General features: G+C 39.9%; 1 non-coding gene across 1 annotated transcript; it reads left to right on the forward strand.

Annotated features, from left to right (window-relative positions):
* The first annotated feature begins 6,839 nt into the window (after positions 1-6,839).
* LOC141654158 (small nucleolar RNA R71) lies at positions 6,840-6,946 on the forward strand. The gene has a single exon (XR_012547724.1). It is a non-coding gene; the product is annotated as a small nucleolar RNA R71 (small nucleolar RNA).
* Positions 6,947-7,570: the final 624 nt, after the last annotated feature.

Genomic DNA, 7,570 nt, shown 5'->3' on the forward strand with positions numbered 1-7,570 from the left:
TGCAAAACAAAGGACTAAAGACAATAAATGACCCAAATATGCACTAAAAAGCATGGGGACAAGGCTAATTCGGGGACTAAATATGCTCAAATAATGGTCACATCAAATATCCCCAAACCGAACCATTGATCGTCCCGAGTAAAGAAGTGACAAAGACTAGGACCGTTATTTAAACTAACCTAATAGCATAGCCAATATGAGACAATTAGCGGGTCTCACTCCGCCCCTTCAACTCACAACAAGACAACCATGAGGTAGGATGCCTTCTTGCAAGGCAAGGTGGGTCTTGCCAAAATGGCGACACATCCAAACATTAAGCACATAAAACAAGTAATGGATGCATCTACAAAAGAATAGCCACTTTCCTCATTTAAGTGGCGGAAGTTATCTACAAGGGAAGCAATTCAAGGGTACACACTCCTTCATAGATGCAATTTCTTCAAACTACTAAGCCTAGAAGGATACCAATAAATCACCTCCAAATTGTGTCAAGCTAGGGTACCTTTGTCCTCAATCGTTAAATGCTTTCGTCAAGAATAGACTCCCTATGGTGTTAGAAACAATCGAGGATCGCGGAATTCCCCCTCTTGCCTAGACAAGAAGAAGGGTCGTCCCCTCTCTACCATGCACAAAAATGGATACGATGGATAAAGGGATCGATAGTATTTGAGTTTCATTTGGGAGTTTGCTTTTGTTTTTGTTTTTCCCCCCAATTTCTTGTGGCATATAACATTTGAGAACACTTTCTTTTTGCCATTTCTTTTGATTTTTGGCAATTCAATACTTGACAACTTCTCAACTTTTTGTATTTTTCTTTTGAACATTTTCAAAGTCACCCCATATGTAGTGAGGGTGGCTTATATTTGAAGTATAGGAGTTCTATTTTTGCTCCTCTTTTCTTTTGATGCATTTTGCAAACTTTTTGACTTTTCATTTCATTTCTTGAACTCAAATTTGAACATTTTCTTTTTGTGCCCATTCCCTTTGATGACAAAATGTATGGTAGAACATGGATGAATGATGGTTGCATGGTTTTAAGGGTCACCTTGGAATAAACGGTAGCCAAGGAGTTATCACACCACAAGGTACTCTTGACTAGGCTTTAATCCATGGGTCAAAGGATACTAGGATGACACATCCTAGGGTGTTTTACAAGTATTCTAACAAGCAAAGTCTTAATAAGAAAAAGCATCTACTAGGGCCTATATACACTTGTTAAGCTTCCCAAGTAGACGGTTTCACAAAATTTTTCTAACATGCAACTACATGCCATGATGCAACTAACATATATACATCCTAATGCATATGATTCTATCAACTAATATGCCAAATAATCTAAATGCAAGTCCTAGATTCACATTGTTTTTACCGCATCAATCAAAATAAAGCCACATAGTCATTAACATAAAGAGGAAAAAGGAGATTGGAAAGATCATACCATGCGGTCTTCAATATCCTCATGTCTCGGATGTGGCGTAGTCGATCAATGTGAACAAGGATAGAACAAACACAATATATACAACAATATATACAAGTCTACACTACAAAGGAAATGAACTTGTTTTTGGTTTTTCAATTTTTCAATTTTTTTGATTTTTTCGAAATTTTTGATTTTTTGGATTTTTGAATAAAAGTTAAGTTATAATTTCCCATCCCCACACTAATATGGGCATTGTCCTTAATGGCCAATATGATAGAAAATTATGCAAAGATGATGCATGATTTCTATGCTAAATGCAAGCTATACTAAGCTACACTGCATGATGCATGGTTTTTGTTTATGACGGAGAGCGTAATTTAGATTACCTCCCGTTGCGTATGCATGTACTTCCCCAAACCAAGATAGACATTATTTCTAATTTCTTAAATTTTGGGGTAGTTCATGCACACAAGATGCAATGCATGAAACTATATGTTGTCATTTTGGATTTTCCATATGGGAACAATAATAAGAACACCTCAATGGGGCCGAGGTGTTAGTCCTCATGTTGCTAGGACTCTCCAACTATGATCAAGATAAATATAAAGAAAATAAAGAAAACAAAGAAAGAAGTAGACAAACCTCAAGAGGGTAGGAGCCTCCAAAGTTTGATAGTCCTCCATCATATCATCATTGTCATCATTTTCCTCCATGGAAGTCGAATCATCTCCACTCTCATCTTCATTTCCTTAACCTTGATCACTTCCTCCATCATCTTCATTAGCCTCTTCTTCTTCATCTACCTCTTCATCAACACCCTCATCATCAACAATCTCATCATCGACATTCTCATCTTCACCCGGTCTTTCACCACTAGATGTGCTTGGAAAGAAGACTTCCCTATCCGCCCAACTAGGCAAAGGACATGATGGATCAAGTAGTCCTTGCCTAGCTAAATGAAGGAGGGGTGGATATTAGGCCAAGTATGCATCTACTCGATCATTATAAGCTTGTTTGTGCATCTCTTGCATGAGTAGAGTCATGTAGTCATTGCCAACTTCAACATCTTTGGGTTTGAACTCTTGATATTTGAATGGGTAGGGTGGTGTGACAATGGAGGAGGAGGACTCTTCAATCTCGCCCCTTTGTTGACGGATGATGTATTCGGCGTCCTTTGAGAGTGGAAGAAGGTAGTTTGTTCGATGAGCACTTAATCGGCATATCTTGGAAGGCAAAGTGAAAGATCTAGCATCATTGGTTAGCCACCCATAGTTGGTGTCAAGAGAGTTATGCTTGACCCACTTGTACTTGAAAATCATGGCGTCCATGTCAATGAGATGACCCCCTTTGATCGCCACATAGTTTTTATCCTTGTTGAAATTTGCGTCAAAGTGCTTGGCCAAGAGAGTAACTAGACCTCCATTTACAATATGAGCGGTGCCTTCCTTACCACAATCAACATTGAGCCATCTTTCCATCAAAAGCCTTAGAGCATTGTAAGGCTTAGTGAATTCCCTTCCCACATTTAAGGCCGACTCAAGTAGAACACAATCGAGCTTTGTAAAGTGATTAGTGCCTTTTCTTGCAATTATAGTATTCCCGATGACCTTGTGCCACACTCTAATGCCCGGATGGTGGACTAATAGAGCGCGAAAAGCATGAAAGCTCACAAATTTCTTCCCGAAAATCGCCTCCCAAAGAGGAGCGGGGTCATACTTTTCGGGCATCTTGTGATAATATGGTTTATCACTAAGGCCTAATACCTTACTCAAAACATCAAAGGTGATGCGCCTATTCACATTGGCAAGACGAAACTCGATGTATTCTCTAGTCTCTACCTTGGTTACTTTCAATGAACTTAAGAATTCCAAGGTAAGGGAGGGGTATGTCAATTCTCTTTTAGTAAACAATTTACCCAACCCCATGGCTTCAAAGAAGGCTTTTGATTGTTCAAGTACACCCAATTTGTTCAAGGCATTTTCACAAATGAATTTGGTGGGCATAATGGCTTTCTTAGCATACTTGGCAAATGTATCCCTATGGGAGTCGGAAATGAAAATTACCTCCGGATAGTTTGATAATTGAGCAATTTCCGGAGTTGTTGTTGTTGTTGCTTCCAAGGGAGGATCTTGTTGTTGTTGAACTTCCAAGTTTGCATTAGCAACCACCATAGCCATTGAAGCTTTCTTTGCTTGAAGGCTTTGTTGCCTTTTCGAAAGTGTCTTTGCCTTGAGTGCCTTTGTTGCTCCTTTTGTTCTTGCCATTGTTGATTATACCAAGAAAAGGTTGAAAATCTTCAATTTCTAATTATACCCAAATCGATTTAAGATGAAAGGATTTGTCTTTGTATTTCAAAAATCGACTCAAAGGTTGAAGATTTTGGTGCTTGGATTGATTATTGTTGCAAAAGGAGTGATTAATTGTTGTTGTAAGGAAGTTTGAATTTGATTTTGTTGAATTTGGTTGAGGAAATTATTTTTTTGGTGATGGAGAGGATGAGGGTTTTGGGGTTTATGGGTAGTGTTTGAATGTTTGAATGAATGAATGAATGTAGGAAGGGGTATTAAAACACCCGAAAATTTCAAAACTGCAGGGGGAAGACGAGCGGATTCCCGTCGGGACGCTCGGATTCTGCTCAATTTGGCTTCAGGAAAACTCGCCTAAAGACGAGCGTCTTTCAGTGAAGACGAGCGGATTATGCAATTCAGGACGAGCGGCTTTCCTTAAGGACGAGCGGATTCTCTTACAGGAACTTTTCTTAATCTGCACTGGCAAAAAGACGAGCGTCTTTTCACAAAGACGAGCGGCCAGTTTCAGATGAGCGTCTTCTCAGCTTGGACGCTCGGATTCTCTTACAGACCAAAATTTTCGATTTTGCAGCTCATTTAGACGGACGGATTCTACCACAGACGCTCGAATTCCTATAAGACGAGCGGATTACCTAGAATACGCTCGGATTCCACCTGGTCTACCCGGATTCAGGTCCATCCGTGCACTTACATATCCTGTGTCATTTTCATTCTTCAAATTCCGTGTTCTTTATTGTAGGGGCACTACAAAGGCATGAATAGCCTAGGCAATTGCTATCCCCACACTAAGCTAAAGCACTACACATCAATAAAATCATTAGTCCCTCCCTCACTTCTCTCAAAAATGATGAATATCTTGATCAAGGCATAAAAATCCAAAAATGACAAAAATGCAATGTAAGAATTAAAATGCAAGTTAGGGAGTTTGAAATATTTACAAATGGTGGTTTGGAGAGGACTCCACCAAACTCTCATCCTTAGTGAGATGTCATGGGGGCATGTTCAAGGTGTTGTTGATGTTACTCAACACCTTGAAGAAGTAGTCAAAAGCTTGTTCATTATCATGATAAAGATCCTCAATAGATCTTTGCACTTGTTGTCCTTCATGTTGGTCTTGATCGATAGCATTACCAATATAGGGATTGAAAATCCCTTCAAACTCATCGTCCCAAAAACCACAAACTTCATCTACTTGATCATTAAAAATCTCTTGAGTTGATAGAGACAACTCTCCTTCTTTCTTGTCTTGGCCAATGAGGCCATCCTCTTTACTTGTCATGGGTGAGCCTTTCAAGCTCTCTTTGTTGCTATTCTCTTGCTCTTTTGGTGGAGCATCATTAACTTTCTTCTTCCATTGAAATTCCGACTTCTTCCTATCATCCTTCCGGTTATAATGATCAACCATAAAACATGGTTCATGCAAACGGGGAGCTCTCATGGTCTTGTCAAGATTGAAAGTTATGGTCTCATCTCCCACCTCTAGAGTGAGCTCTCCATGCTTCACATCTATCACCGCACCCGCGGTGTGCAAGAAAGGTCTACCTAGAATGATTGGAATATTGGAGTCATCTTCCATGTCAACAATGACAAAGTCCACCGGGATGAAAAATTTCCCAACTCTTACGGGAACATCTTCCCATATCCCTAATGGTGTCTTCGTCGATCTATCGGCCATTTGGAGTGTAATATTGGTACATTTAAGCTCTCCCATCCCTAACCTTTTACTCACCGATTACGGCATAACACTCACACTAGCCCCTAGGTCACATAGGGCTTTGTTGATCGTGGTGTTGGCAATGGTACACGGTATTGAGAAGCTTCCCGGATCTTTAAGTTTCGGAGGTGAACTCCCTTGAAGGATTGCCCTACTCACCTTAGTGAAGGCGATAGTTTCAAGCTTCCGGATCGACTTCTTTCTCGTAAGGATGTCCTTCATGTACTTTTCATAGGCCGGCACGTGATTGATTAATTCCGTAAAAGGAATCGAGACTTCCAAATTCTTCACAATTTCCATAAATTTTCCAAGTTGGTCATCAAATTTGGGCTTAGCTTGACGACTTGGAAAAGGAAGTCTAATCACAACGGGTTCCTTCTCCTTGGCCTTATCTTCACTTTTCTTTGAAACTTCTTCTTTTGATGGTTCTTCATCCTTGGAGTTTTGCACAATTTCTTCTTTGTCACTAGCTTCCACAACTTCATCCTCAACTTGCTTCTTCGGCGCTTCATACCTCGTACCACTCCTCAAGTGAATGGCACTAACCGTTTCATGTCTTGGGGGATTACTTTGAGGTGGTAATTGCCCCTTTTGTCTTTGTGAGCTTGAAGATGCTAGTTGAGTCAATTGGGTTTCCAACATTTTGGTGTGGGATAGGATGTTGTTGATGGTGATTTCTTTTGCTTGACTATCCTTTTGCATTTGAGTGAAAAACTCTTGTTGATTCTTTTGCATTTGGAGGACCGCTTTTTGAACATCAAAACCTTGGTCATTTTCTTGATTGTATGGAGTTTGATTTTGATAACCTTGGTTTTGGTTGTAAAAGGGTCTTTGATTTTGGTTTCTCATGGGAGGTGGGGTGTATGTTGGTTGAGGGTTTTGAACGTTTTGGCTTTTGTATGAGAGATTTGGGTGGAATTTGGTGTTTTCATTGTAATAATTGGAATAAGGGGTACCACTCTTGTATGCTTGAAAAGCATTCACTTGTTCATTTGTTCCCCTACATTCACTTTGGTCATTTCCCAAAGTTCCACAATTCTCACATATCCCACTTGGGATTGATGAAGATGCCGTCATGGCATTAACATGATGCTTTGGTGATTTTGAGGCTTCTTCAAGTTTAGCCATTGCTTTCTCAAACTTCAAGTTTATAGTATCAATGTGAGAACTAAGTTGAGCACACAATTAAGTAATAGAGTCCACTTCATGCTTTCCTCCTCTAGTAGCCTTGCGAGGTCTACTATATTGTGAATTATGGACCTCCATTTCCTCAATCTTGTTCCAAGTTTGATTATCGTCAACTTCGGTGAACATACCATTTGATCCCATGTTGAGAATGTTTCTTGAGTCTTCATAAAGACCATTCCAAAATTGTTGTACCAAGAACCACTCGCTAAGTCCATGATGAGGACATGAGCGACAAATTCCCTTGAATCGCTCCCAAGCTTCATACAAGGATTCTTCATCTCTTTGCTTAAAGCCCGTAATTTGAGCTCTTAGCATGTTAGTCTTTTCCGGTGGGTAGAACTTTTTGTAGAAAGCTAGAGCTAACTTCTTCCAAGAGTCAATTCCGAGATTATCCTTATCAAGGCCTTTCAACCATTGTTTTACGGTGCCAATGAGAGAAAAAGGAAATAAGACCCATCTAATTTGGTCTTGAGTTACACCGGTTTGTGAAATCGCATCACAATAGTCACAAAAAGTCTCCATGTGAGAGTGAGGGTCTTCACTAGGCATCCCCCCAAATTGGCTTCTTTCGACTAATTGGATAAATGCGGATTTGGCAATGAAATTTCCGGTTAAGTGTTGTGGTGTGGGAGTACCATTGGGTAGGTTCTCCTCGGTTGGTACGGAATGTGATGAAAACTTAGGCATTGTGGGTTGATTTTGTGTTGGATTTTGTGTTGAGTTATCCTCACCTTCTCCTTCAAAAGGGTTGACGAACTCAATAGTGTTTGGTTGAATATCTACAACCTCACCAATACCTCTCAATGTTCTTCTAGCAAGTCTTCTATTGGTTGTCAAAGTCCTTTCAATTTCGTGATCAAAGGGTAACAAGTTACCTTGTGATCTTCTAGACATGCAAAATTTCAAACAACTTGAAAACAATTAGAGCAAACCTTGAGG

Source organism: Silene latifolia, chromosome 4, assembly GCF_048544455.1.
Source record: "Silene latifolia isolate original U9 population chromosome 4, ASM4854445v1, whole genome shotgun sequence".
NCBI lineage: Eukaryota > Viridiplantae > Streptophyta > Magnoliopsida > Caryophyllales > Caryophyllaceae > Silene > Silene latifolia.